We start from the raw sequence: 18,857 nt of genomic DNA on the forward strand, positions 1-18,857 counted from the left end.
TGGGAAGGATTACCCAAGAATGATTTTGTAGGACTAAATACATTAAAAGTTGGTGTATTAGATGCAGTGATGTGTTTCAATGATGGAGTGACAGGAAGTTTGGAGGTCCTGAGAAATTTAGGCATAAGATATGGCTCTAATATGGAAGATCAATTGCTTGCGTGTGACAGACAACGGGTGCATGAAGCTGAAATATTCGCTCTTAAAGTTACCAAAGAAGCAATAAGTGCTAAAAGGAATACCAAGAGGAAGCTTGAAGATGAAGAAATGCTGCAGGATGAAGACTGCTTCAGGAATGTTCTGAGGCACAGTTTAATTGGACTCATATCTTCATCCATAATTTCCCGCAAGTTGTACTTTTCTGAATTCAGATACAAATATGTCTTAAGTTTATAATTTTTTTTCTCTAACTTGCAATAGTCCATACTTATGTAGCAGACTTAAGCTTTATTACAGAATCAACTAAATATTAGAAAAAATAACATTATTATAAGGAAAAAATTATGATAATTAAAATGTAAGTTGTGATATTTTTTGTCCTTGTAATAAACATAATAGGTGGAATTAAATAGGTCTAGTACCTCACCCATTTTGTAATGTTGCTTTAATTTGTTATGAAAGCGGTGCTGATAGACAATAAAAGCAGGTTAAAAGCTGTGAGCTGTCTGGGGTTAGTTAACCTTGCATTACTGCGCATCTGTTTCACCAGGTATCCAGTCTAGCTTACCAAATCCTCAACCAGACTAACATTAATTAAAATCTTTTAATAGTCATACGACAACCGGTGATATATATATATATATATATATATATATATATATATATATGAGAGAATTTAAATAAAAAGAAATAAATCAGTTTATATTTGGAAATTTATTTTAACATTGATCATTTAAATTTCAGCATATTAAACTTGATTCATAACTAAACTGGTACCTTATTTAGGATTGTGAAAATGTGAGATTTTAATTTTACGGAACACATCAGATATGGAGCCAAGATTGGGAGACTGCATACAACACTGCATTCATAAAATAACACACGAAGAACGTTGAAACATATGCAAGAGGAAATTAACCACAACCAACCTATTCAATTTTCACCAAAAGAAGTTACGTTCGTAGCGCAATTCTGTCCGTCATGTAATTACCACACGTTGGTATACTAAATTCATACTAACTCTCTGTGAAATCTTCCCGAAAAGAATAGCTGAGGGCTACTTTGATGATTACACCACATTTTTCACGTGGTCAACTTGGCTTACACAAAGAGTGTAACTCCACAATAATTCTGATAATTAAAATAAATTAGATCGAAAAGCAATTTACAAAAGAAAAACCTTGAACTGGTTACTATCGTCTTATTATTAACCTGATGGGTCAAACAACTGTATAAGCACGTGGTACTGATCTCACAAAGTACACCCCACGTGGGTTGAACATAGAGAAACGTTGCTATATTGAAAAATATTGTCAAGACGAGACGTTATAATCTCACGCACATTCGCATTTAAGATTGATGATCTTAGTTAGAGTTACTGATCAACACGTGTTTCCACTTTACTCACAAAGTAGTGACAAAGCAACTGACGGAACATACTCTGAACTTCACACTCGACTTACACTGCGTTGCAATTTAAGATAACATTAGATATTTTAGAGCTAAACCTGAAATAAAGGTGATTAAATTTTCAGTTAGACTGAACTTAAGAAATCCATTGCCCTGCGGACTTAGCAGACACGCGCTTAGCCGGAGATCTTACCACTTCACACGCTCGCCACAGACAGACTCACCTGCGGGGCTCCTACCGAGTGTGCTTCACAAATACAAACGGAAGTGAGCAGAGAGGCAGCTCCCTATACCAACATAACAAGGGACGGACAATACCATACTATGAATAGAAACCTCTTTGCTTCTAGAAACCGTAGCTACCTGTTCCGACGTTGGTCCTACTGTTCTCTAGTGGATAGGTTTGTCTGCTACCATCCATCATGCAACTAGAAATACATTTGCTCATTCATCCTCTCACACAGAAGGGAAGGGGGATGACAGTATCTTGTCATGTACAGTGTATAAAAGAAAGCGGATGTAGGTTCCGTATGAGACTGTGTGACATAAATTACATATAAACTTTGTTTTAAAGTGTAGTAGTGTGTCAGATCGTTCTTGTTTATGTGTAAAAGTAACACGTTTCACTGCTCAGTCTCCTCCCGTATAGTCAGAAACACCACAGTAAATTTATAAGAGGAATTTATGCCGTAAATGACAACAGATTTCAGAAACTAACATGAAAGGAATCCAACAGAGACCTTTCAATTTTGTTATGCATATCTGGTAAAAAAAAATTGATCTCCTTCAAATGTATAACATTGGATTAAATGGCACCTCAATTTGAGGAAACATTTTGGGAAAAAAATTGCATCAATTTCTTTGTAAGTTTTTTTAAGAACCCTAAGAAGGTTCAGAAATATTCAAAACACTTCTAATTTGTTTAAAAGGTGTGCTGAATTACCTGATATCAACAAAAAATCTGTAAAACGTATGCATTGTAAATAGTGCCTGAAAGTAAGAGGTGTTGATGTTTACATAATATTGAGCCGGAAAAGTACCCTGTATCCTTAAGGCGCCAAAGACGCCGTCGTCATCGCTTCACTTAGTTTGAGCGAGGTAGTAGGCCTACGAGGAGCTGGATGTTCCTTCTGCGATATTGCAGAAAGGCTTGGTAGGAATGCAGCCACTGTTCATGATTGTTGACAGCGGTGGTCACGAGAATGTGCAGTCAGAAGAAGACGGGGCTCCGGACGGCCACGTGGCATTAACGACAGCGAAGACCATCGTGTTCAGCGTATGGCTCTGGCACATTGTATTGCATCTGCAGAAGCAATCTGAGCAGCAGTTGGAATCACAGGGACACGACGAACTGTTACAAATCGGTGACTTCTAGGACAGCTCAGAGCCAGATGCCCTATAGCGTGCATTACACTGACCCCAAACCACTGAATTTGCGACTTTAGTGTTGTTGAAGTGAGAGCTCATTAGAGGGCAAGGTGGAGGTCTGTTGTGTTTTCTAATGGCAGCTAGCTCTGCCTTGGTGTCAGTCATGGCCATGTGTTGTTTACGAGGAGGCCTACTGAGTGCCTGCAACCAACCATCCTGTGTGCTAGACACATTTGACCTACATGTGGAATTATGCTCTGAGGTGTGATTTCATAAGACAGCAAGAGCACCCTGTCTCTATCCCACGCACCCTGATTGCAGATATGTACGTCAGTCTGCCGACTCGAACTTTTGTGTTGCCATTCATGAACAGCATTCCAGGGTGTATTTTCCAACAGGACAACGCTCCCTCACTTGCTTTGCAGAGTGTCGACAAGTTGTCTTCGCCTGCTTGATCACTATATCCGAATCCGATCAAGCACAAATGGGATATAGTCGGAAGACAGCTCCGTCGTCCTCCACAAATGGCGTTATGTTAACTGACCAAGTGCAACAGGCATGGAACTCCAACCCACAAACTGGCAGCTGTAAAACACAATGCATGCATGGATGCAACATGCTGGCGTTCAGACCGACTATTAATGTACCAGCATTTCTCATTTGCAATTGCTTATCTCTCGCTTACATTAACCTGTGATATTGCAATATCAAACACTTAAATATGTTACCTAGATAAATATATTACCAAAATTTAATCACGCTACAGTAAATGTCTTTTGGTGTTGCGATTTCCTTCTGTCAGAGTATGTACCTTTTCGTTTCATTACCTTATTCTTTATGTGTATTCTTTACATCTTTTTAATACTGAAGAACAAGAAATAGAGACAGATTTTCTCCACGCAGGGACTGGGTGTTTGTATTGTCCTCATAATTTCATCTCATTTTGATCCACGCGAAAGTCACCGAAGTTTCATCAGATACGCAGGTCTGCATTAGGCGACTGAATTGGCGCAGACGGGGTGTCCCGGGTAATAATGCTATAGGATCATTTCACTTCATTTATTTATGTAATATCTATGCTAAGGGTTACTCCACAGCAAGCACGTGAATTGCTTTTATTTTGCAACCCGTTTAGGTCTTTCAGGACCATCCTTAAACACTTCAACATACACATCTACAAAATAGACTTAATTCACCAATATCGCAAGAACTATAACAAAAATAGCTAACACAACATTAGTTATATTTGAACACATTTACAAGATGATTGCCAAACGTGTTCATCAAGTCAATCTGCACCTAAAGTTCTTCAAAATCCCATGACAGCATATGTGTCAACAGTGGTTTAAAATGTCATGATAATAATCTGTGTCAAAATTTCTTTAAAATCTCGTATGATTCTAAAGCATATCGAAATCATAATCTGAAAATGCGAACATTGATCAAGTAAGCCGAGCTTTCATTGTAATAGCAAAAACAGTGTTCGTGAATAACGTGTGCACTTAAATGATACTAGTGATTGTGACAGGAAAACACCATACAGGACTGTTCAGACTGACAGTGCAAGGGCAACTTTATTTATTTATTTATTTTGTAGATTGTGTATTGAGTTGAAGCTACATGATTATGCAAGAACTCTTCACAAATAATTCTGGGCATAACTGAAGAATGAGTGTGTAGTCTAAACCAGACGTACACACTGCTCTTGTACATTTATAGTGTCAATTACAACTTAACCCATACTAAATTGGCCACACAGCTTTGTAACAACACATGACGAAAATGCAAGCAAACCTAAAGGTGTTGTTTAGGGTCAGTGTAACGCACGCTCCAGGGCGTCTGGCTCGGGTGTGTCCTTGAAGTAACTGATTTGTAACAATTCGTTGTTTCACTATGGTGTTAAGGCCGCCCAGCTAGCCGTGAGGTCTAACACACTGCTTCCCGAGCAGGAAGGCGTGCCGGTCCCCGGCACTAATCCGTCCGTCGTATTAGTGTCGAGGTCCGGTGAGCTGGCCAGCCTGTGGATGGTTTTCCATCTGCCTCGGCGAATGCGGGCTGGTTCCCCTTATTCCGCCCCAGTTACACTATTTCGGCGATTGCCGCGCAAACACTGCCTCCACGTACGCGTACAACATAATTACTCTACCACGCAAACATTGGGGTACACTGGTCTGGAATGAGACAATGAGACGTTCCCGGTGGGGGGGGGGGGGGGGTCGGGCATTGGGGGACGGACCGCACAATAACCCTAGGTTCGGTGTGGGGCGGCGGTGGGGTAAGTGAACTGTTGCAGCCTGTTGTGGGGTTGTGTACCACTGAAGGCTACTGCGGGGACGAAGATTCTCCGTCGTTTCTAGCAAAATTTTAATAGATGTCACTTTTCAGATGTAGAAACACGCCTACCAACTTTCATTTATGTCGCGTCAAGGGTCAAAGTATACAGTTACAGCACTTAAGTAATTTAAACTTAATTAATTTATGAATTAATTAAGTAAGAAGGAATTAATTTGACATTTTATATGACAATTTCTATTAATAATTTTACATACACTCTAAAACAAACAAGAAAGACGCATCTTGGGGGAATCATCCGAATAGGACGGAAAGCGGTAGACGTTGGGTACATGTACAGACAAACAGTTAATTACAGTTTCAGAAAATAATGAATGATTTATTCATGAAAAAGAGCTTTACAAGCCCTTACGCAAGCAGTTATTCGGCTTGGCAATGATTTATATAGCTGTTTTGGATGTCCTGAATGACAGCGTGCCAAGTTCTGTTCAATTGGCGTGTTAGATCGTCAAAATCCCGAGGTAGTTGGAGGGTCCTGCCCATAATGCTCCACAGTTTCGCAATAGGGAAGATACCCGGCGGCCGTTGTGGCCAAGGTAGGGTTTGGCAAACACGAAGACACGCAACAGGGACTCTCGCTCTGTGCGGGCGGGCATTATCTTGCTGAAACGTAATCCCAGGGCCGGCCGTTGTGGCCGAGCGGTTCTAGGCGCTTCAGCCTGGAACCGCGCGACCGCTACGGTCGCAGGTTCGAATCCTGCCTCGGGCATGGATGTGTGTGATTTCCTTAGGTTAGTTAGGTTTAAGTAGTTCTAGGGGACTGATGACCTCAGATGTTAAGTCCCATAGTGCTTACAGCCGTTTGGACAGTTTTTTTGTAAGCCCAGGATAGCTCGTCATGAAGGGCAACGAAATGGGGCGTAGAATGTCGTCGACGTATCGCTGTGCTGTAACGGTGCCGCGGATGACAACCGAAGGGGTCCTGCTATGAAATGAAATAGCACTTCAGACCACCGCTCCTGGTTGTTGGGCCGCATGGCGGGCGAGTCGGGGAAGTGTCCAAGCACGTCTTCGCTGGTCAGCGGGACTCAGTTCGAAGTGGAAGTCATCACTGAAGACACTTCCACTCCGGACAGTGGGAAGACGTGTCTGGAGACACGGAGTTCCATCAGAAATAAATGTTGACATAGGCTCTCCTGAATAATATGACTATAATTTTTGTGATACACTTACTCGATTAAGTCATACTGCGTGTCCAAAAATTATTCCTGTACTGCAGACCATAGTAACTTTAATGTAACAAGAGATGCACGTACATGATTTGTAACATTTAACATATCACGCATTGACTAAAAGCTTCTCTGATCATTATACTTGATACTTTCAGTAAGCTTCTATATGGAAAACCCTTTACAAATTTCGCAATTTCAAGTTTATCTGCAAGTAGTTCCTGTAGCAGATTACTTTGCTTGGAATCGCACCATCCTCCAGACTTTGTCAAAATTTCTGTTAGATCTTCAATTTTCTTACCTTAGAGAAAGTTATTGCAGCAGTCTCTCATAAAGAAGTCCACTACGGTACCGTTGGGATACCGGACAGACCTTGAAACAGGCCAGTGTGGACTCAGTCACGTAGATGGTAAATTATTCAACAGCCAGAGGACGGAGCTCTGTCCAATAGCAAAATTACGGAGTGTTTGGCTAAATTTGTTTTAGTTCCAAAATAGCGTACGGTTCGAATATGTTAAGCAAATTATCTGTTGTGACAGTATTTGTACAATCGGTTAATTACATAGTCATAAGAGAGAACAAACCTAACATTTAATTTGGTAAAATTCCTGACACGTGTTCTTATAGGGTTAGTATTCTTAGGTTGTTATGCCTGTCTGCAATACCGGACGGAAAGGAAATTGTGTTGTCATTAAATATTTGTCCTCGTCAATTCTCATTACAATATCTGTTGCATATACCACACACTTTGGTGTATCGTCTCGATTCATTACTTGAAGCACCCGAAGATTGTAGTAGGTCTACACCTTAATTTAAAAAAAATTCCTAGTGCGTTGTTACCTATATAACGTGTAGGCATTGCAAGAAACGTAGATAGTCCATCTGCTCCCTTTCGAGGTAACTCTCTACCAATGTTCTGAAACAGTTTCACACAGCACCTCAGTGACTTTCCTGTAGACAGATCATCAATTAGTTTTGTTTTGTATCGATGCTGAACTATAACAGGAGATATTGTTTCACGTAATCTGAGTGCACAGTTTTCCTTGTACTGGATAGCAGCTTGCAATCGCATTCCGAAAGCTTTAGGACATGGGCTGCTTATTAGCATCAGGAGACTTCCACATTTGAAAGTTGTAATTCACTTAGTAGTCAATGAAATTTCTTACTTCTATGCTGCACTGACAATTCAGCAATATTTAACCACAGCTGAATCTCTAGAATTACAATAGATACCAGAAATGGTAACTCAAAATTTAGCATTCAAAAACTAAGGGGAAGCTTCTGGTGGTCTCTATACCCTCCCTACAATCATCTCATTAAGAAATTCGTAACTGAAAGACTCTTCAACTGATTGAAAACTAAAATGTGTGTCAGGCGTCCAGTTGGAAGGCAAGACAGTATTTGCACAGTGTTTCTTCCTTAAAAAGATAATTATTCTCTCATAGCTATTGCCTGAAGAAATTTAAAAGTATTTTACAGCAACTTTTGCTTAGGACGTCCTTGGAATGTTTCTGATTTAAATAAAGAAAACTGCACCAGTTACTTATGTTTTGATTCTTAGCACAATGCATTTCGAGGAGATTTATTCTGATTTTCATGTGCCTTTGTGCATTTTTTACAAGGATATGCTTGATGATATTTGAGTGTGTGATTTACTGCGTCTCTTGCGTAAGAGGGGCAGAAAATCAACGTGCAAACATCACCAAACATAATCATGTAAACAAATGCACTTGAAAATAAGAATAAATTCTGGAATTAGTATTTAAATCATGAATGGCACACTTGTAGATTTCCCTGTATCATCTAATATAGTGACCGAAATTAAATTTGAAATGTTTACTGCCTGTGGCATCCGCTAACCTACATAAAAACCTGTGCGTTATATTTCAAGTGTTGTATAACGAAAGAAACTAAAAACTGCAACTGTAACTAATCGTATGTAAATTTAAATGGTTTTAAATTGTCGATGCTAACGTACTATTGGCAGAAGTTAATTTGTAAAACGCAAAGAATCGGTCAAATCACAACCTACAAGTAAATTGTACTTACAGGGAATACCTCAAGATGGTTTCACAGGACTCGTTATGCACTAAGCGTTTGCGCGTAGTGAAGGATAGTGTTTATTAATCACCGACGCGTGTAAAAATGTACATAATAGATAAATTTAAGTAAAAATTTTCCAATTCCGTTGGCAGCATGTTGAAAATGGAAGCTACAAAGCAATGTGTATGTCCTCATAGTCATTGTGCTTTTTGTGCTTAATTTTGTACTTGACAGTGTGGTAAACACAGCCATTGAGTGTCTGAAGCAGGTGACTTGGTGTTGGTGTATTTTCAAATGTTCCTGCAAGTAAGAGGACACCATTGAATGGAAACATAAATCACCTGAACATTAGGTACTTGTACATTGAAAATCAACGTATTCTGAGACAGCAAACAGCTAGAAGAGAAGTTGCACGTCTTCCTGTTATATCGTAATAGCATTGATCCAAAAATTCGGTTTACTATGGAGAAAGAAAACATTGGGCAGCTTTCTTTCCTGTATCTTTCAGTAAAAAACTAGTGGAACTTTATGTCGTATGATTTACAGAAAAGCTACAAATACAGATCGATACCTTTAAAAATTGTAAACATCATCCGAAACAGGAGAGTGTTACAACTGAAACCTTTGGGGATAGGATGAATAAACTGTACGAAGCAGATTACTTGCAAGAAGAGTTCAATCACTCGGCCTTAAAGAAAAAATATTAATAATGAGATGCGACGAGCATTATTGCTGAGAGGCAAGATTTCCAGGACTAATGAGGACCATCAGCTGCTGAAGTGGGAAGTTTTCTTCCTGTTTAACAAAGTTATAGATCTCACTGGAAATGTTTTAGAAATTAAGTTAAAAATATTCTATAGTCCACCAGGGAAAATAAATGAATTACTAAAACTTGTAAAAAAAATGAAATTTCAGAGACTATTTCGCGAGGCATGTGGTTAGATTCCAATTTTTAGCCTATTCAGTTTCGACTTAGTAGTATTGTCCACTACACAACAGAAACCTTTAAACTACAGAGGTAGCTAATCTGAAAGCAGTCGTAAACGAGTTACCTGTAGCTTGCGTTATATTTTCCCACATTTCCAGCTTTCTGTAACTGAGGAAAACTGAACAGATACTGTGAGGCCATGAGAAAGCAGTAACTAAAACCATTTAAACAGGGTCATAAGAAAGAATTCACATATTCATTTCTATTTTATGTCACACGCACAAGAAACTAACAGTTCAACTAAATCGTTTTCTTTTTCCAGTACACAACACAGTTCAGAATCCAAATCTCATTCACAGTTCTACAAATGTTGTATCTATCAAACTTCAGCTGGACCTACCAAAGACAGTTTAGCTCGCCATAAAAGTGGTAAGTTTAATTCTCCACTCACCATACGGTTTTTGAATACAAATTGCACACACACACACACACACACACACACACACACACACACACACACTATCAGAACAGTTGGGAGCAGGGGAGGCAGAAAGTGGTGATGGGGGGTGGAGGCGTGTGGAGGATAATTCATCTGCAGGATAACACCACCAAGTACACATTTCCCACCAAAATAAATAAAGTTCACTATTCTAACCTTCCCCCTCCAGCAGCTGGACAGAGACTGACCGTTTCCCTCCATTTCCGGTGGCGGGGTGGTGTTGGTTGGGTGTGTAATGTCATAGGAGAGGGGGGGGGGGGAGGTGTGGAGGGAGTTAGGTTACTGGAGGTGCCCCAGTTACCAATTTCCCACCAAAATTGAATTTCTCGCCATGACGTCAGTGTGTGTTACGACCTCCATCTTGTTTCTGCCTTCTTGGATAAATCTCACAACCATGCAAGCTGTCCCAGAAACCGCTTAGCCCCACTACTGATGCATGCATAATCAAAAAATGATCTCTTATTTTAACTGTACACTACGTGATTTTCCCCTCTTTATTTATTTATTTATTTATTTTTGGATTCTGCACATTGATAAAATTTCAGCAGAAATTACCAAAAACGGTGCTGGAAAGAGCAAAAAAAAAAAAAAAATGGTTCAAATGGCTCTAAGCACTATGGGACTTAACATCGGAGGTCATCAGTCCCCTATAACTTAGAACTACTTAAACCTAACTAACCTAAGGACATCACACACATCCATGCCCGAGGCAGGATTCGAACCTGCGACCGTAGCGGCCACGCGGTTCCAGACTGAAGCGCCTAAAACCGCACGGCCACACCGGCCGGCCGGAAAGAGCAAAAAGAGGAATGATTAACCATCATGTAGATGATGAGGTCATTAGAGCTGGAATGCGAGCTGAGTTCCTTATCGAAACAAGCATCGCGACATTCGGATTAATCGATTTTGGGAAAGCAAAGGCAACCGAAATTAGGATGGCCGCCTGACGTTTTTCAATCCCACTCATCCTAAATACGAGTCATCTGTGCTAGCCACTGCTGTCCTCACTCAACTGGAAAGAGAAACTCTCATCTCAAGCCGTTTGTTAGAGAAACTGCCAGCAGCGGTGCACCTGAGGGCAAATTTCTCCAGAAGCGCTTACAGCTGTGGCTTACTGACACAGAGTCAGAGATGAAATTGGCAGAGGCACTGTAATTTAACAATTATGATTAATTAGCTCAAGTAAAATTGTTTTCAGTCAATAAATCTGTCCCATTTACCGGCGCAAATACAGCTGTGAGGGCAGGTTGTACGTTGTGTTGGGATAGCTCAGTCGATAGGGCACTCGTCAGCGAAAGGCCCCACATTCGAGTCCTGGTGCTGCACACAGTTTTAAACGTCTGCGAGGTTTCAGATCAGCGTACATTCAGCTGCTGAGTGAAAATTCATTCTGGAATAAATCTGGCCCCTTTTGAACTAACCGTACATATAACCATGGGACTGATCCAGTATGAAAAAGTCGTCAGTTTCTAGTGTCCCTAAATAGGTGTTAATAGTTTCGTTTGTGCCTCTTTATCTGAGGAACGTGGAAGCAGCGAAGTACAGATGGTTATCGATACACAGAGAATAAAAAGCGGTGTATGCCCTGTCATCTTTGAAATAATGTTTCTGGTAAGTGTGACTGCTGTTTAATGACGTGCTCTGTAGCTGCATTTACGACAAGTAGTTTCCGTTTTATGTGCTGTAAACCAGCTGCAACTGCAGTTAACAGTGGTATCTTATTTCTTTAATTGCTCAGAATAAAGGATACATAACTATACATTTAGGTCCACGCAATGCTCAAAGTATCCATCTTCGGATTCCCATTTTCTTCTATTGCTCTAATCCACCGTTTCTGTTCTAAATGTTCCGTATCTCTTCATCGTGTGCACTGTATCGGTGAAACTAGGATAGTTCGTATCAGTAATTATAAAGATAATATGAGAGATGGACATCATGCTAAACAGAGTGATGAGTAAAAGAATCTCAGGCTCTAATGTTCTTTCCACAACGAGATCATTAGGGAAAGAGCATGTGACCGGGCCAAGTATTTCTTTCTAGTTTGACTGTAATCACTATTTGTCTTTCCCCAGGAGGTCGTTTCAACGTTTAGTTTCTCCAGCTTCTCAGTGCCGAGTTTATGTCTGCTTGACTGTATCGGTATATTTTTTCAGTACTTTTTCTTATTGTTGTCTACAATAACTTTTTTTTTTTTGTAGACTTCTCGACTTTTCTCCCCGTTAAGGCTGTTGCCAACTGTTAAATATTGTGTTGCAAGGTATGTGTCAGATACATTCGGATAATATTTGCGTACCTATTCCACACAACAAAACTGAGAAACAAACTGTGTAAATACTTCAATAAATTCTCTTTTTACAAGCTACTGTTTAAAGAACATGATTGTGATGTTATCGATAAAAGTTTATCTTCTGTTGAATCTTTCTAAATAGGGTAGAGAATGTGCCCCCAGGCATAAAACAAAATTAAGTGATTTAAGTATAATGGGGTTCCAGAACGTTTATCTTCTGTTGAATGTTTCTAAATAGGTTAGAGAATGTGCCCCCAGGCATAAAACAAAATTAAGTGATTTAAGTATAGTGGGGCTCCAGAACGTTTATGTCACATTGTTCGAGACCTACTGACAGATGTCTTCCATGACAGGTGGAGCAAGGTGAAGCATTTGCAGTACATACGGGTCCGCCCGACATCAGTTGTTTGTATCTTTTGTCTGTGGGTGCACTGGAAACAGTTAGTTCACCCTCGGATTGTACATTCATGTGCAGAACCGCTTTATCAACGTGTCGTGGTCTTCAGTGAACACTTTTGACAGCAGCTGGGACGTAACAGTACAAAATCCGACCAGTGCACGCAAGTTCTGAAGCAAAATGAGGACATATCTACTGCCCTATTTGCGGAAGATTACAAATAGATAATGTGCTGTTGTACAATGAATAAATTTAAAGAACACTAACTGTGAAAAGCTTTTAGTGAAGTGAGAATAAAGACGCATTAGATCTACATTTATACAAGAAGAACGATAAAATTAACAACTAATGTTAACTCATCTACTTAGAATTAGATGTCGGAAAAGCAGAATAGATTGAAGAATGTGTTGCGAGCATTGCAAAGATGGTACAAAATGTGGTCTTGTGCAATGAAAGATAGAATCCACGAAATACAAATTTCAGGAGGGGGCCAAAGGAACCTACTCCTAAGAAAAAGAACGGATGCTACTTTGGAAAAGACTAAATCACATTGTAAAAAAAGTGCATTATAACAGATAGTATCAGGTCAAGGACTATTCCTTTCATGTTTTCTGGTAACTTTCTCTCAGACTTTGCACATTTTCTTACGTTTTCTGTGATATGTATTACTCGAAATCAAACACATAAACTTTTCAAAACGGGAATGTATCCCTCTACAAGGTTAACTCAGTGATGAATGAAGGGGAAAAAAGTATCAGCCGAAAATGGCCCACAGGCCTGCTAGTGTAGTAAAATCGAAACAAGAAGATTTGTAACTGAAGGCGATGTTCATCGTAATACCTGTATAACAGAAAAACAGATCATTTCTATATATTTATTTAGTATATTTTACTTTTTTCGATGTGATTTATTGTTTTATAATCTGCACTGACTAGATATTATTTGTGAAATTACAACATCGGGCTTATTTCTCTTTATTTCTTTCATTGTTTCATTTTTCCGTGATCATATTATAATGTAGTCGAGGAGAGAACAGTCTATGGATTTTATATCGAAATAGTTAGTGGCTGATACAAGGAAAGTTCCTGCTCCCACGGTCTCCGAGATATATATCAATGCACAAAAAATGCATAGATATGGGATATAAGTACAAATAAAATATCTGTTCATTTCATTGATAACGAAGAAGACATTTACCTGATATAAAATGACTCACTTAATATATAGCGTGATTTCGTAATGGTGTTACGAACTTTCGGGGATAATGGAGAATGATAAATGTATCAATCTGAGATGAGGAACCTTAGTCCGGAAGCGACCGAATCAGAAGGTATAAGCAAAAATCTACCCATATTCCGCCTTAGCTTCGCACAGTATTCAAATTAAGGACCTCAGCTTACGAATCCTGTTCGTAAGGTACAGAATTCTCGCTGCTCTCCAATTACATCACGTAATGTCCCCTATTGATGGACTAGTAACGGTTCTGGTAACTTGATGTCAGAGAGACCGAAAATCCTGAGCCTGCGGTACAGTAGTAACGAATTCCATTTATCTGCACAAGTTTCATAAAGAGCTACATTGACAACTGTTGTTGAAAACTGGCGTTCTCCAGTATCAATGCAGGCATGGCATCATCGCTGTCGTACCAGCTCTAATATGTGAGTTTTGAACAGTGTCGCAGAGAGCGAAAATTCTTGCTTGGAGATCCTCTTCAGTCTCGACCGGCGTCTCGTACACAAGACATTTCACACGGCCCTACAAGAAGAAATCAAATGGGGTGAGATCATATTAACATGCTGGCCACAGAAAAGGATCTCTTCTGCCTATCCACTTTCCAGGGAACGTCTGATCCAGGCGTTCAGGATCCCTCAGTCCAAAGTGAGGTGGAGGTCCATCATGTTGAAACCACATCCATTGTGGAATAAGTGGAATATGTTCCAGGAACCTGGGTAGTATGCCTCTGATAAACACTGTGTACACTGGTGCAGTTAAGTGGGGAGGAAGAAAAATCGGACCTGACTATGCTTGCCCGCACGTTGACCGATAATGTGTTCAAATGGTTCAAATGGCTCTGAGCACTATGGGACTCAACATCTGTGGTCATAAGTCCCCTAGAACTTAGAACTACTTAAATCTAACTAACCTAACTAACCTAAGGACATCACAAACATCCATGCCCGAGGCAGGATTCGAACCTGCGACCGCAACAGTCGCGCGGTTCCGGACTGAGCGCCTAGAACCGCTAGACCACCGCGGCCGGCACCGATAATGTGTGTTGGAGGCTCTTGTCAGCTGTAGCGTGAGGGTCATCATACACCCAAACACGACTACTGCGACTGTTTAATACCGGTACATGTATTCCACTGCCAGAGGATCAGAAAGATTCTTGTTTATAACATACGACTCTGTCGTTTCCGGACCAGGGTCCCTTACCTCAGATTACTTTTACCCTTTTCCATAACCCCCGAAAGTCTGTAACATCATCACGGAATCACACTGTATGTGACAAATGTGGACAGCCAAATAACTTTCTTAGATACTAAGCGTTTATAGAGTGTAGTTAGAAAGGGGAAAATCTGGACATTAATGACCAACACATCAAGGTCTATCAGAAATCAATCTGCAGTTTTTATGGAAAGTGTGACGTGTTTTCGAGAGAAATTAGTTGAACAGTACTAAGAAGAATATTCAGAAGTCAGATTTTGCTCTGCTCATAAAGTTAAAGTGAGGCTAACATTTGGCTATTGTGGGACCGTACTGTTTTGAACTCTTCGAATCCACAGCAAATGTAAAACAAAACTGCAACACGCAGAAATTAGTCATCTCAGAGGAGGTTGTAAAGTACCAAGTGAAACTGAATAAGCGAAGACACTGCAAGGCAGTTAATACAGGACTGATCCAGTAATCTATACAGAGCAGTAGAAAGTCGGTTTTAGTGGCCACAGCATAAATTAAGAATGGAAGAATACAGATGGTTGAAACAGGTTTATGGTATTAAACTTCCGAGGTCGGGGAAGAGGATATCTGTAACAATCTTTAAAATAGGGGATTGGAATTAAGGAGAATGAAAAATAACGGGGGAGAAATTTATCAGAATGTGGCGAAAGATGTAGAACAATGTCGAAACATAAAGAGAGAAACCTAGAGTAACAGCAACGAGATCATGCGAGATCCTCACTTTGTCTCGGACCTTACCGACAGACTGCCTACTACGATGACTTGACTGCAGCCGCATTCTCTGGCGTTAACGCAGAGGGCGCCGCATGCCCCACCAGCTGTCGAATTCGGTTCGCGATTGATTGCCCTCTCCCGCTGTCGACTCGGCGCGCGAGTATATTTAGACGGCGGCGCGACTCCCAGTTTGCTGCCTCATTGCTGACACCCCATCCTGCATTACGTATGACGCTCTTAGGCTTAAAATAACTCCTCTTCACAAGCAGGCAGCCGTCTCCCGTCTACAGCATGAGATGGACTCCTTACTACTTTGGGCAGGAGGAATGCCTGGAATCTTGTGGTCAGTGACAGGACAATACACAGATTGGAACTACTCCTGTATAAGTCAGGAGATCAAGTAGAATATCGGAAAAAACCAAGAGAGAGAAAAGAATTATTAAACCAAAGAATGGTAGTGTGAAGCACGTTTTCAAAAGTAGGGGTGCTAGTAAACATAAGCAACGAAAGAAAAGTAGGTACTCCATCCACAACCAGACAACCACCATCTTTCTCTGAGCAGGTCAAGTAGCACGAAATAAACTTTTCTAAACAATCTGCACAGCAATACGCCGTCCGGAATTTCAGCCATCCCCTTCACCTCACATTTGCAACACTTTACCATCTTCAAACCACTCAGTAGAAACAATTTCTTGATCTGGAGGAAGAAATGATTCCTTTGTATGGCATCAGAGCTGTACGGAGGAATGTTTATTGTAGTGAAGCAAGACAATTCCCGGTTGCTTTGCGCCTTAAGCTCTCCTTTTTGAATTTTACATGTATTACTGCTTATTTATTTGTTCAGTGACAGAACATTTTAGAGACATAGCTTATAACAGATCACGTGTCATCTATGTCCCTTGCTAATCTTTTCCTTGCCACTCTTAGTAACCTGCTGTATTTTCACAAGTAAGCTGGTTCTTCAGTACCTGCTCAAAATTCAGCATAATTTTGACAACTTCAGCTACTGTTACACACATAGTATGTTAACTAAAACCAGTATGTATTAGTAATGTTTCTCCTCTTAACACATAAGATTCATACACACATAGAAGCACTCATCAATTCGTCCAGGCCTAAATTTAATGAAATGAATTTATGGCGTAATTGACCTACGGGATATCATGGGCAATGGACATAAGAAATAGAATTCAAGTTAAAACCTGTCTCTAATGTTAATTGTAAGTTAACAAGGCTTGTCATTTGAAACTGTAAAATCGTGTCCACAGCCTCTAAATATCTAATGCTACACCACCACATGTCACTATTATGTGATGTGTGGTATGATGATCTGGATTTTGTGCGCATGTATTTATGCATTATGGCGTGTGGCCAGATATTGCAAGATGAGTCCGATATTTCCTCAATTTTAAATGTTATGTACACACGTTGATTTCACACACGTGCTTGAAAATGCGGCAAAGTCGGAACTGAAATAAAGGACATTGATACACAGCTTACAATAGCCCATGTTTTCATTCCTTTTCATTTCTTCAAACCACGTGGATCTCCGGGGACGGGCGTTTGGTTTTGAGGATCTCTGCATTAAAGACTAACGCAAGGAGGAAATTCAGTGTTGTAACATGGGCTATATACGAAGCAGGAAAAAAAAGCAAATGTGATCCAATAAATGGCACGACTGGGTACTGACATACTAAGTAGAGCAGAAACATGGTCGCCACAAAGTGGAGTTCGTTCTACTGTTGGAGGTACACTCTTTTATTCTGGGTATCAGGATCGGAACCGTAGAAGGGGACTGGCCGTTCTAGACTCAGAGCGCATTTTCAAGACGGTTACAGATTTTTCCCACATGCTGATAGAGTTGCCTTGTTGAAGCTCAGTGCTAAACGACTGAAATATAAACGTCATTCAGATTTGTTCACCAACTGCAGATACAAATGAGGTGGAAGTACAGACTTTCTCTGACCAAATCAACAAAGTGCATACTCTCACAGAATGTCACGAAATGAATCTAATAATGGGAGACTTCAAGGCCAAACTGAGAAAAGGCCGATGGGACCTATTGCTTTCGGAGCACGAAATGAGAGTTATAATCGCCTACTACAAGAAGAAAACTTGAAAATCGTTAATACTTGGCTCAAATTACCATCTCGACGACTGTATACATGGATATCTCCAGCACACATCAAGAAAACATAGTTCTGAACCAGACAGATTATATTTTAATCAACATGCGTTTTGGAATTTCAGTCACAAGAGTATTCACTTATCCTGGACCAGATATACCATCTGAACATATACCACTTGCAGCTTCTCTAAGAAGAAAACTCGTAAAAAATGTCAACAAATGAAGATAACTTACGAAAAGAATCAAGCAGCCTGAATTAAGACGTAGTGGTCATGAATATCAGTAGTGACAACAATGAAACCTCTGTTTGATCAAGAAAACTTTTCCAGAGTATGGGACGAGATGAAAAACATTGCAAAAACCACTGCTCAAGATAAACTACAATGATTTAAAATTAGACCTCGATAAACGAAACTGATATCTGATGTTCTTTCATTGATGGATGAACGTCGAAATCATAGAGCGCAGACAAGTATAATGAATATAATATTCAGAAACTTGTAAGATCAGGGATTAGAGCTACAAAAAATTAATTATTGCACCACGAATGTAAAGAAATTGAAAGATTGCAAGCTTCACATGATGATTTGAACTTACATAAAAAGCTAAAAGAAACCGCTGGATATACAGAACAAAAATGCCGCCCTGATAATCAAAAAACGTAATCAAATAATTAATGATGCTGCGGAGAAGAAAGAGAGATGGCAAGGCTATATTAGGAACTTCTTTTCAGATGATAAACCAAATGTTTAGATTTCTAGGAACGATAATCTAACAGGTCCTCCACTTATGAAAGAAGAAATCTAACAAGCCATACGAAACTTAAAACCCAATAAAGTAGCAGTACCTGAGGAACTTGCAGTGGGACTCACTCAACGTCTTGATGAAGAAGGTATGAGTCTTGCACAAGCTTCTTAACATAATTTAGTATACAAATAATTCCCCT

The sequence above is a fragment of the Schistocerca gregaria genome, chromosome 1 (assembly GCF_023897955.1).
Source record: "Schistocerca gregaria isolate iqSchGreg1 chromosome 1, iqSchGreg1.2, whole genome shotgun sequence".
Classification (NCBI taxonomy): Eukaryota; Metazoa; Arthropoda; class Insecta; order Orthoptera; family Acrididae; genus Schistocerca; species Schistocerca gregaria.